The following is a 13,592-nucleotide window of genomic DNA, read 5'->3' as shown; positions in this document are numbered from 1 at the left end:
AGTGCACTGAATAGACATCCTTTCTTTACTTTGACTGTCAAAAAGTGGGGCCCACTTGTTGTTCCAGTTCAATGTTTATGCAACCAAGGAAGGACGTGTTTGGCAGAGTACTCAAAGAACTACTGTGCACAGTGCTTAATTTGTAAAATATTAAGTGCCAGAGCTCTGACCAAGAGGCCACTGCAGCTTGCACCACCCATCGCCCTCGTCATCGCTGCCAAAACTACTAACCATCTTGCTTGGATGTAAATTCAACAGTTCAGATTATTCCAGGTCCCCAAACATAAAGGAATGGCTTGGGAGGCAGGTATTTGCACTATTTTAATGTGTTTTGTATTACCAAACAACCGTTGTTCTGCTCATCTCTGAATTGGATGAGCAGCGCCACCTTGTGGTAGACTGTTCTATGTATGGTTTTGACAATTAGGTGCCTTGCAGAGCACCGGAAACCAATTAAGTGCCGGTGCTGAGCACCGGCTCAAATTAAGCACTGACTGTGCAACCAGAGCAGGTGTCTACCTGACAGCTAGTTGCTTAGAAGTGAGGGGAAATCACCTAGACTATGGCCTAGCTAGAAGAAGCTGAATCTTGCGACCTGAAGCACCCTGAAGTCAACCTGCTGCGGAGAGAGGACAGGAGCCAGTCAACCCTGCAGGGATGCGACTAATCTGAAACAACAGAGAAGCTTGATCCCCAGAAATGGTTGGGTCCTCCAGCCAAAAGAAGATTGTGGAGAGCAATCTGTATCCCGCTACGTATGTGAGTTGCAGACTCACTCCAAGGACGATTCCTGGTTAATCATGAAAACAGCCATCACCATCGCCCCAAGACAACTGTGCCCTAGTTGGAATATGCTGCTAACCAGAAGCTTGTCTTGGTGTGGAGTTCACCACCGTTACAAAGTTATGCTAGGACAAGTGCACCTCCGTCAAGATGTTATTGTGCCCACAGCAGAGTGTACCACCGTTTCTAAAATTGGACCAGGTGGACAATGCTGTGGAAGATGCCTTTATAATTTGATACCAAATATCTACTTTAAAGGCCTGTAGAACGTTGACACAAATGAATTAATTAAATGTTTCTGAAGCTGCTGAAAGTAAAGCTGCTTTTGTAACCACATTCAGACCATATATGATGCTACCTTAGCCATAGGCGCTCGGACACACCATATGTGGAAGGGGCACAGTCTATGTGCACTTCACTAGAACAGATGTTGCAAATCACTTCTGTAGAAATTACCGTTACTGGTACATTGCATTAGCTTGGGCAGTCCCAAAATGTTACAAACAGAGTTCACGTGGGTAGCAACAAGTCACAGCACCTCAGACAATGCAGGTATCACACAGTGTTGGCCTCTTCTGATTGGCCTAGAATTCTATACTTGTGTGTGTAACTTGGTGAGGCTACTGATGGGCAGGAGCTGTCCCCTTTGCCTAATTTCTTAAGATGTGTCATAATCCTGTACCTTTACTGAACATATTTGCATTAATAGTGACTATCTTGTGGTTTTCACCAATACAAAAGCTTTGGAAGACTCCTCCTTGTTGGACATTCAGCCACTTCGCTGTCGCTTCCCGTCCTGCACGTACTATTGTATTGTATCTTGTCATGTAATAAATTCTATTAATCTTATGTGCTGACAGAGAGTTGGTATTATTTGTTTATGTCTTTGTTTCAGGGTTCTATAATGCCACAGCCTTTCAAATAACTGGGCCTAAGTTGCTGTGCCACTGCACTTGTGACTCCTATGGCGCTGCTCTAATTCAGCTGTGACCATTGACTTTGGTGGCCCACCGACTGCAACTCACCGATGAGATAAAAGAGTCATTTGCTTGCTGGAACTACACCTGCCACAGTGGATGTTGGAAGCTGTCTGGACAGTGGATTAACCCTGCAGCCGGCTAGTCTCTACCAGAAGCAGGTGCAGTCCTCTGCTGCTGGGTCTGGCCTCAGGCTCTAAGGCCTGAACTGGATGAGACAGTACATTTGAGACTTACCAGAGGCATTGACCAGTGAGATGGTACATCAGCGCAAATTGCACCTAACGCTTGAGACTTGCCTGAGATATACTCAGGTGGAGAAGTGTGGCTCACTGGTTAGAGTAGGCAGACCTGGAAGCAGAGGTCAGCCCGGGACCAGGGTTCAATTCCTGGCTCGGCTGGGTCTTGAGTCCATAAATTGTCCATGGACTCGATAATTCTCGCTCCAGTGCATACTCGATTCATGGGTTCACACTCTGCGACTCTGGGCAATAGCTTGCTTAATCTCCACAATGGCCCCTCGTGGCGGGATGCCTGGCTTTCACCTTGTGGATGCCCTGCTGGGTTATCTCACAGGGGAATACCAGGACGGGTTCCCTAAGCAAGCGCTTAGAGACCGGTTGGTGATTTGCGCTATATAAATATCTTTACATTTACATACTTAACCCTGGGGTGCGGAGACATACTTGGATTCACCTAAAGGAAGTAACTTGCATGAAAGAGCGGTGAGGTGTGCCAGCCACCAAGGTGCAGCTGCCTTAGCATCAGTGGCGTAGCTAGACCATTGGCCGCCCGGTGCGGCCCCGACCTTTGGGGGGGTGCTAACGGATCCCTGCAACGGCCGTGGGGGGGGGTGCTGCTACCATTCCCGCGCGGTTGCCACCGCCCAAACGGCCGCTGGTACGAGCGCGAGGGGGTGGGGGGAGACCGCCACATCAAAAACTTGTCTTGCCCAGGGAGGTCCGCCACCCCCCCCCCCCCCGCTACGCCACTGCTTAGCACCCAGACAACATTTGTGCATTTTTTATTGCTGTCAAGCATTATGTTTTAAGTGTGTAGATTAAAGTACTTTTCTTTTATCTAAGTAAAGTACTCAGTTGAACATTCAGTAATTAAGCTGATGGGTGATTGTTGACTTCTGAGTTTGAAGCACCCTACACTACCTCCCTAGGGAGCCTGTGACTTCTCACCGTCACTAGCACTGACTGTTAAGTGCTGCAGGGGTTGTACTTGGCTAGCTTGCAGAGTCATAGTAAGACGTGCCCTTGGACATCAGAGGCTAATGACCACAACCTCCCTAGCTGAGAACCAGTAGCCTTGCTTGCCCCATGCTTTTTGCCCCCCGAACGGATCGACAAGTAGGCAATCATAGCCATAACCATAATAACTGTTAAGTTAGACCCTGTGAACCAGATTGCCAAATCCATTTACATTTCAATAGGTTTGATTATATGTTAAATTACTCTGATTCCAGCTTCGAGGAATTCACAAAAAATAACCTTGTTATATTAAAACCCTTTTAAATATGCAATTTTATTCCATGAATGTGTAGTAATATGGGGGGAGTAAATTCCTTGGAAGGGTTAGGGGAGTGGACCTTTCACGGCATTGTTTGCTGAAAACCAAAGCGACCTAGTTTTAATTCCAACTCATGTGTCTTACTTTATTTCACTCTCGTATGTTGTTTTTCGTCCCTGCCTTTTCCATTCATCACTGTTTTCTAATCTTTCTCCTTCCGCTCTTTTCTTCCTTTCTTTCTCTTACTATGGGTCAAAAACTGATGATACCAATTAAGTTATGGTCCCTAAAAATGAATGTCAGTGCTCCCCACTTGCAACCACCAGCACAAATGAACCACTGCCTGGGTTGTGTATGTTAACATTCTCCTTTTCGTCTGCTACCCACCATGGAACTTACTCCACTCAACGCAGAAGTAAACCCAAATCCAGAGTTGGAAGGGGAACAGAATATCCTCAAACTTGGGAATTGGTTTCCCCACAGGAATGATCTTATCAACCAGAGAAATAAGGGAATCAAAATGTATTATTACAAAACGGTGGTGGCAGTTCAGCAGACAGAACTGTACATCATGTACAGTTCTACCAACAGAAAGGCCATTAATCCACAAACGTTGTCCATTAAATGCTGCGACTACCACAGCTTTCCTGGAGAAACTAGGACATGTTTTGTTGAGTGCCAGAAAGTTGCAAATGTGTATCCATGAAATATTGTAGATCACATGGAGCAAATGTGTGTCCATCAGTTCGGAATAGCGCCCTCTGTATGTTGACATTTCAAAAGTAGGTAAACCACCTACAGAAATAACAGAACACCAAAGCAAGTCTGGGGCGCCCCAATGGGTACGTTCTCTGCAATTTGGAGATATCGCAACTACATGCCAATCATAGTCAAAAATAAGATCGCATTCCCAGTGCAAAAGTGTCAATGCCAAAAATGTGTTCTATAGGACCATGACAAGTAGGGGTCTCCAATCGGCTGCCATGTTGGGTGTGCCAACATCTAGCGTATTATTATTTAGAAGGAAGACCTCGTGATATCCACCACTGCTGCAAGAACATACTTTCATCTGAAACTAAAAACTGAAATGGATTTCCTGATCCCCAGAAGGAAAAATAAGGCTTTGATATTGTAATACCAAGAACACGCCTTCACTTCTACATGTTATTGGAATATATTGTATATAGTACAATTTAGAATGTATGCACTATGCATAAATTAGGAAAGGATCTCGCTATCTGTATCTGACAGGAAGATGCTACTGGCACAGTAAACTATCTATTTAAGACATGCTGGCCGCACAATAGTTGAGGTGGAGGCAAAATTACTCTACACTATCTAATGGGGCGCAAGAGCCACCCGAAGCAGTCACAACTGCCAACAAAAGGATTGTCCGGTGGGGCACTTATTACTGGCACAATAATTAACTAACGATCCTGATTTTTAGCACAAGTAAAATCTGAGTGGGTATTACTACTGGACTAATAGCTATCTAATGAACACAACTGGACATGACAGGTATGTATATCTCGGCCAGATCTATTCTGCAATACTACAAATACACCGCAGAGCCTGTGCTCTAGCCATCCGTGACCACATGCATCTTTTACAGAGCAAAAATATGTATTAAAAATACTACCAATGACAGAGAGAGAGAAATGCCTCCAAGATAAACACCATAATACCTAAAGGTTTATTTCTGAAAATGGCGTCCTTGAATCGTGTGATCATTTGTCACTGTACATGTGAAGGGGGTGCTGATGCACACTGGCTAAAATAAACCTGAAAATGAAGACCGTAAACCATACTTCGAGCCCTATTTCCTGAATGCAAGAGGAACAACCTGTGGAGGGTTTGGGCAGCACTTTATTTGTAGAAGAATAAGTGCCAGGGTCAAAGTTTTGCTGAGAAGTCTGTAGCCAGCACTACGATTATCGGAGTGCCAGATACCAAGACTACGTAGTCTTGATTACACCTTATGCCTCTTTAATCCACCACCAGACACTCCCTGCCTCTTTATCTCACTCTTCAAGGTTCTTTTCATTCCCACTTTCTCCCTTTGTCATATTTTTTTGTGTCTCCCTATCAATCTTTATTTCCCTCAGTCTGGGGTTAATTTGTAAAACACATAAGCACCAGGGCTCCGTCAGGAGGCCACTGTAACTTGCACCACCCGTTGCCCTTGCCATGATGCCAATGATAGTAACAACACAACTATCAACCATCACACTCCCATAAGCGTGAACATTCGGGGTTTTTCAGGCCCTCAAAGCTAGAAGAATTGCTTGGGCTGCAGCTAATATTAATTTAAGTGTATATTGAATTAATAATTAACTGTTGTTGTGGTCATCTTTAAATTAGCCAGACAGTGCAACCTTGTGGCAGGTTGCCACAAGCACCGGTGCTGACAATTAAGTGCCGGTGTCAAGCACCGGAAACCACCGCTCAAATTAAGCACTGCCTGCAGTGATCCTAGACTTCTTAACAGTCCCCTTTAGTGACCCCTGGTGCACGGTTTATAACAGAAGTCTATCCCTTTAGCAGACGCTAGGTTCTCAAATTCAGCCACTTTGAAACAATCATCCATTTACCAAACTCCCTCACCACTGAACTATTCACAAATTCTTTATATCTGCAATGAAGTGTTTCGCTCCACAAACTCTATCCTGCGGTGCCCTACCAACGAATGGCCAAACTCACCAGCACTTAAATGTGTCCTCAAACCCAGAGTGGCTGCACCTCCATCACAACATCACTAGGGGATGTCCCTCTCCCGCCTTCCTTCTCATGTCTCACTTGTTACTACAGGGAACCCATGGCGTAAGTGCAATCAGGCCAAACCCCATCCAATGCAGAGCATACAGCAGAAATACCTTGCCGCCATGTTCATTCGCCCAACACAGGCAAGTTCTGAAAATCTTCACTTTACTCCATTTCAGCTAGGCTTGTAATGGACATGCATTTGTAAGGCCTTGGGACAAGAACAGATAAAGTGTTCAAGGACAATCCTGTGTGTGTTTCACCAGTCCACTGGGTGACTGTGGGCCATGTGTATGGACCATGACTTGGGGATATACTGGAGGAGACAGAATGAGATGGGAGCAGATCCCAGAACGAGACGGCAAGAGATACCGGAATGTGGTGGGAGGAAATACTAGAATGCAAGAGCAGATGAAGTAGAATGAGACAGCAGGAAATACCACAATGAGATGGCAGGCATACTGGAATTGTCAAATACAATGTAAGAAGAGAGTGCACGAGGTATCAGACTGAGATTGCAGGCTATAACACCCTAGGGTTGCAAGAGATACCATAATGAGATGGCAGGATGTGCCTGAATGGGGTGTCGGGTGATACCAGAATGAGTTCACAGAAGCAGAATGAGATGGTAGGAGATACCATAATGAGCAAGCCCGGACTGGCCGTACCGGGCATCGGGCGCTTCCCTGGGAGGCTGGAAGGGTGGGGGCGGTTTTGTTAGTGGGAGCTGGTTTTGTTAGTGGGGGCTGGTTTTGTAGCAGTGCAGAAGTTTTAAAAGCACTGCAAAGTTCTTGTATATCCAGCAGTTTTGGGGCAACAGTACAAGTGTCAAGATAACTCTGGTGATTAATGTACTTTCTGTAAAGAGATGGCAGTTTTGTCTAGTGGCAGTTTTGTCTCTACTGAGGTAGCGCCGAGGGTTAATATGCCTGCTGCAAAGAAAGGCTGCAAAGAATGTGTACAATGCATATCAAAACAACAGCATTTTACGTGGATAGCTCAGTGGGTTCTGCTTTTGTCACAGAGATTATTTTGTTACTGTGCGGTTCATAAGTTACAATCGTAACCTGGCACAATGAGCTACGAACTGCCATCAAAGAGATGCCTGCAAACTTCATGGTATAGGTTGGAAAGTAATCTTTTTCCCAGTCTTTCATTATCCTGATGTTGCTAAAAAAAGGTTTGTTTGGGTAGAAATAAATTCTTATTATTAAAGTCAACCCTAACCATTGTGATATGCTCTGAATCCTGAGTGTGTGCATCTCCAGACCAAGCACTCTTAAACACTGCCTACCAGTATGGATGACTTTGCCTTATGAAACATTTTCTATACACTGATTTAAACACATATAATTCATTGTGACTATATGTGTGTGATGTAAGTGCTACAACATCCTACACTGGTATGATAAAATACATGTGAGAGAGGGGCTATGGAGAGATGAGAGGCACTTTGGAGGGTTATAGTGAGGGAATAATTGGCGAGCCCCAACAAAGATTGTTATATCATGGTGCACAGTAAAGACATCATTTACTATACTTTAAAAACAAATACAGTTGAATATAAAATGTGTTGTAGAATGCACCATTGTTTCACAAATGTTTTTGGGGGAAGAAACCCCACCAAGCCCCCGCCCTGTAAAGGCCAGGCTCCCTCGCTGCACTCCCTATGCACCGTATGGGTGCCGGTCTAACAAAGTTTGCCAGGGCTGCTTTGGGTTACCTGGCTGATGAGGGGTGTAACCCCAAAACCGGTCCTAGGATGCTTGTTTACAGTCCAGGGAGGACCTGGCTTGGCAGTTCGGGCTGGACTGTTCCCATGAGGCACAGGGTCAAGACTGATTTGCATAAGGCAAGGTCTAAACTGGGGTGGCATGATGAACAAAACAATGATGGATTTAACCCAGATCTCTTGACTGGGGGTACATGTTTTGATTTGTTCTGCATTCCGTCCATCAATTGTGTGTCTTGTGCTTGGGTTACCAGTCCAGCCCTGATAATGAGATGGCAGGAGATGCCAGAAAGAGACAGAAGAAGAGAACAGAAAAAACAGAAGAAGATACAAGAACTGTAGAATGCAAGCTAAGAAAAATGGCAAAAAACACCATAATGAGGTGGCAGGAGATACCAGAATGATATGGAAGAAATACCAGAATGAGGAGGTAGGATCGGTCAGAATAGGAGGGCAGCAGATGCCAGAAGGGAATGGCAGGAGATACCAGAATGGGGTGCCATGTGATACCAGAATGAGATCACAATAGCAGAAAGCAATGGCAGGATATACCGGAATGAGATATACAGAAGAAACCAGAAGGTTACAATGTAATGCAAGAAGAACTGGGGGGAGATACTAAATTGCAATGAAAGGAGATATTAGTACAATCCAAACCAGCACGCGAGGAAATTACCGAAGATACCTAAATAAGGTGCCAGGAAAATTAGATTGAGAAGGCGGAAGATACCAGAAATATTTTATGCATAGCAAGATGAAGCTGCCGGAATTAACAGAACAAGATGGCAGGTCATACCATTATAAAACAGGACATACCATAATGAGATAGATGGACAATAGAACGGCCTGCCCTGTGATACCAGAATAAAGAAGTAGTAGCAGAATGAGATGGCAGGAAATGCCAGAATGGAGTTCAGTTTGATGCCACTATTTTTACACATACAGGCTTTATTTATTTCTATTATATTTGCCTTGTCAGCATGATTTGCCTCTCTTCCCCTCAACACTGTAGGAAAATGGTGGTACAGTCCATCATTATTTGTTGACTGGATAATGGCAACTCTCTGTATCTAGTATTATCCAAGGCTCTTATCGCCAGCTTCAGGTGGTTCAAAATGCTGCCACACATCTTCTCTCCAACCATGGACATTCTTCTGCTGTTCAGCTTCTTCCCAGCCTTCAATGGCTCCGCACTGAAAAATATATTTTCTTTCAAGCGATCTGCATCTATCAGAACCTTTTACAAAACTGGACCTCTGTATTTACGCCTATGCTTCACCCCTGCCTCACAGTTTGCCACCTTCGTTCAGCATATTTGAATTTTCTTCTCATTCCTAAGGTAAAAAAGGGCAGTCTGAAGGGGAGGGCATTCTCCCACCTGACAGCCAAATACTAGATCATACTTCCTGTTTCTCTCAGCCTCCTATTCAACCACCTCGTGATTTCTAACACCTTGCTCTTAGTGATGTTCACCTCACTGCTTATCCATTCTTCAGGCTCGACGACCTGGACTTTGCAGATGAACTGGCCCTACTCTCTCATACCCATCTGCAGATGCAAGAGAAGCCCTGCCAAGTGGCAGCCACATCAGCACAACTTGGCCTCAACATCCACAGTAGAAAAACCAAGATCCTGACTGCTAACACAGCCAGAACAACTGCAGCCAATGCACTCGAAGATGTTGAGGCCCTTACCTACCTGGGCAGTGTCAGAGACAAGCAGGGCAGCACAGATGCCGACATCAAGGCAAGCATCGGCAAAGCAAGGGCCGCCTTCATTCCGCTAAAGAAGATCTGGAGCTCCAAGGACCTAACTCTCCAAACCTAGATCAGGCTTTTTAACAACAACATAAAATTGGTCCTTCTGTATGGAGCAGAAACTTGAGGACAACAGTGACAACCACCAATAAAGTCCAGAACTTCATTAACACCGCCTGAGGAAATCCTAAATATCTGCTGGCCAAACCTTTAGCAACAATGGCCTACAGCAGCAGACATTCATGGAAAGGGCGCTGGGGCTGGATAGGTCACACCCTCTGCAAGCCTGCATTAAGGCCACCAAGCAAGTCCTGACCTGGAACACTCAAGGGAAAAGAAAAAGAGGAAGGTAAAGAAACACCTGGCGCCAAGGCCTCGATGCTGACTGCAAGGAGATGGATTATACCAGGAGTTCGATTGAAAGAAAAGCCTAGGACAGAGATGGCTGAAGAGTCCTGGTTGATGGCCTCTACCTCGGGAAGGGTAGTAGGCATAAGCAAGTCACCGCCAGTGTCCGCTAGCACCACAATACCCTTTGGGGGTAACAGTTTGGATTGATATCAGAAGAGAAGAATACAAGAAGAGATGGATAGCAAAATTAACCTGAATGAAAAATCCAGATATACCAGAATGAAAAGACAGGAGATAGCAGAACAAAATGCCAGGTGACACCAGAATGAGAAGGCAGGAGTTACCAGAAGGAGAAAGCAGGAGCTACCAAAATGAGAAGGCAGGAGATACCGGAACGATAAGGCAGGAGTTACTACAACGAGAAGGCAGGAGATACCAGAACGAGATGCCAAGAGACACCAAAATTTGAAGACACGAGATACTAGAATGAGATCGCTGAAGAAACTAATGAAGGATATCGTGTGTGACTGGGGCTCCTAGTTTTATTAAAACAATCACCAAATAAGATGAGGTTTCCACTCATTTAAGTATACGGATGAGGTGTCTATGGTCAAACATCCATCCGAAAAACATCAGAGAATAGGATGTTAGTGTCCATTAAAAATAACAATGGGATGATGTGATATGGAAGATGAGAATGGGTGTGATGGATGCAGGTTTGTTGTTGGTAAGGGGTCTTGGGTCGTATGTTTTTGATTAGGTCATAAGGTTAAGAAGCATATACAGTCTGATATACATAATTTGATGTGTCTGCACATAGGAAAGATCATAGAATGCTCTATGTAAGCTATTAAGGTAGTAGTATATATTTAGTAGTGATGATATGGATATTTATCTATATGTTTTATAACACAGGTTTAGGACCAAATCGTGGGCACCATAGAAGGCTGGGAGAGGCACATGTTGTGGTCTTGAAAAAGATGGTTTAAATGAACTGGCTACCATTGAAACGCGTCAACGCTGTGTTTTCATATTCTGTGTAGTAGCTGGAACCACAGCTAGAAAAGGAGATACAATCTATCGAGTTCCAGCTAAACATCTCTTCTAACACGGATATGTATTGTCTATGACAAAGTGTACTGTCTTGTTTTGCACTCTCTTTTGTGCCCTTTCTGATAGTATTGTATGTCTTGGAGGTCCTTTCATCTGTGTATAGAATGCCAATTTGAAATATCATTTTTAGAATATATACAAAATATGTTTTGTTAATGTTTTTTAATTCATGATTTATTATGAAATGTTTTTAATATACTAAAAAAAAAACCGGGAAAATATATATTTTTTACACATTTGTTGTTCAAGTTTTGGGTCAATGACCAGTCTCCTTCCTTTGTAAGTGTGAGTGTGAGAGTATTAGGATTGCCAGAGTGAGAAAGCAAGAAGTAGTACAACACCAAAGGACGTCTTCACTTTTTGCTGACAGTAGATAGTACCAGGATGGAACAGTGAGGAACCCTTGAATATGGTTACAATTATATTACTACATTACTAGAAAGATCAATACAGAAACAGGAGGGGCAATTATATTGGAATACGAGGGGGGCATAACTAAAATAAAAGGGGAATCATTGTTTGAATAAGAGGTGAATCAACTAAAATGACAGGAGCATGGTTACCTAAATAGCAGGGCCCAATTAATAAAATGACATAATAAAATAACAGTGGCACCTTCACTGGAGTAATAGGGGCACAGTTAGTGGAACAACTGCAGTGCTGTTATCCAAACAGAGGTAATAATATCAAAAGTCGAAGATTGCCATTACTGGAATAAAGAAAGACAAAATTGCTGCAATAACAGATGTCTAAAAGTTATGAAGGTACTCGAGCTTGAGTAACATGGGCAACATTCCCAAAATAATGGGAAAATTATTAATGGAATAACAAGATACGAGTGCCAAAATAAAAAAAAGGCATAAAAGGGGATCCATCCCAATGACACAAGTAGCAGAAGGGAATAACTAAAACACCTGTATCGCAATAAAAGGCACTTTAGCACCAGAATAGCATGGAAACCAGTAACAGCCACAAATACTCTACAAGGAGGTATCCTTAATGCACACTAATGGAACAAGAAAGGTGTATATCACGGTGCACCAACACAATGATGACCCTTGACCTCTGTCTTGACAACAGAGGGGCAGATTTACTTGCCCCGTGTGCCACTTTTGCGTCACTTTTAACATGGGAAAAGTGACGCAAAAGTGGCGAACGGGGCTTGTAAATTTGCCCCAGAGTATATACGTCCACCCTTGTAGAGTTGCACTGGTTGATTCCATGTGTACAGACACATCCAAGGCATGGCTCTTGACTTTCCGTACAAAGCACGTGCTACTGCAGGCCCTGATGATGATCAACAGACCGACACCACCTCGAATTGAACATGGGCTCGGGGGTGGCAGTTTCAGAACTCTAGGCACCACCGCTGAGGAACACTAAGGCAGAGTAGGGTCTTCACCTTGCCCACAAGGTCCACGCCACTCACCCAACATTTAGGACTGAATCACAGAGCTGTAAATAGGCGAGTAATATAAAGTGTAGGAACCCCATGACCAAATGGTCCGTGTCTCTGGAACTTGCCACGTGACACCAATTCAGGTGCGTCACGAGAGAGCCCGAGGAAAGAACCAAGGCCTTAGGCCTCCAGCAGAGGCTGGCAGCCCATGGCCTAAACTGTGGCTATTAACGGGAACCCTTTTACACTGCAGAGCATTGAGGTGCTGGGGTTTAATGAGAGGACAGCCGAGCTCTCTCTCTTCGCCACTGCTGGGGCTATTCTCGTTCACAGTGTAACACTAACCCCTCAGCAGACAGCGCCCTTGCCTACGAGCTCGAAAAGCAGTTCGGGACTAGCAGCGACAGGGCGGTTTTGAGACATCTGAGGGTCGGAGAGGAGCATTTCAAAGGTCGGTAGAAACCGCCCATTCTAAGACTTGTTCGCTATGTCACAAAGACACATTTTCCACAGTATAACAGACTCTGAAAATGTTTTGTTTTAATCTGTTGGATTGAAAAGAACTATCGAAACATGAAATTCAAAACCGCCCAACTTTGAGGAGACAAATTTCCAAGTAAAACAAAAAGGAAAGTAAGAGATCTTACCCTGCGAACAGTGTTTTGAGCCGACACTTCCAAGGAAGGTGGTCTGTAAGGGGGTATACGACCGAACGACTTCTGCCACGCTCACCTTGGGCCTCCACCCCCCTGGAAACAAAAATCAAATGGAAGGCAAGGTGTTTCTTTCGGCAAAGTTTGATTGCGTCTTATCCCCAGCTGCCCACGCGACGAGGTCCGACGGTCCAACGCGCCTTGTCCGGTTCAGAGCTGAAGTGACAGGCGCTGGAGGGGGCGCGACAGCTGAGCGAGCGTGGCTGACGGAGGGAAACCGGACACTATAGACGAACAGCGACGGGTCCTGCCAGTGAGACAATCAAAAATAACTGACACACAGTCACAAGCACCACGGGTCCACGCCATCGTGGACAGCCCCACACATCAAAATACACTAGTGACCAATACCTGGGTTTAAGCAAGTTAAAGGCCGCTGACAGCTGTCTATGAAGAAAGGCTGTCTCAGCACCCTTGTGCATTTATATCCGTGGCCAGGCCTCACCTTCCATTTGTCAGTTAAAGACTCCAATACAATAGTGTGAAGAG

At 44.6% G+C, this 13,592-nt stretch overlaps 1 protein-coding gene across 2 annotated transcripts in view; it reads right to left on the bottom strand.

The window, feature by feature from the left end:
* Window positions 1-13,266, bottom strand: part of STAC3 (SH3 and cysteine rich domain 3) — a 121,947-nt gene extending 108,681 nt beyond the window's left edge. Inside the window, exon 1 of one of the 2 annotated variants that reach the window (XM_085654628.1) lies at window positions 13,038-13,266. The gene's annotated coding sequence lies outside the window, so the exon portion shown is untranslated. The remainder of the gene's footprint in view (window positions 1-13,037) is intronic. The other variant, XM_085654630.1, reaches the window with a different exon arrangement.
* Between the last annotated feature and the right edge of the window lie 326 nt (window positions 13,267-13,592).

The sequence above is a fragment of the Triturus cristatus genome, chromosome 4_1 (assembly GCF_964204655.1).
Source record: "Triturus cristatus chromosome 4_1, aTriCri1.1, whole genome shotgun sequence".
In the NCBI taxonomy this organism is placed as follows: domain Eukaryota; kingdom Metazoa; phylum Chordata; class Amphibia; order Caudata; family Salamandridae; genus Triturus; species Triturus cristatus.
This window is presented reverse-complemented; position numbering and strand designations above follow the sequence as displayed.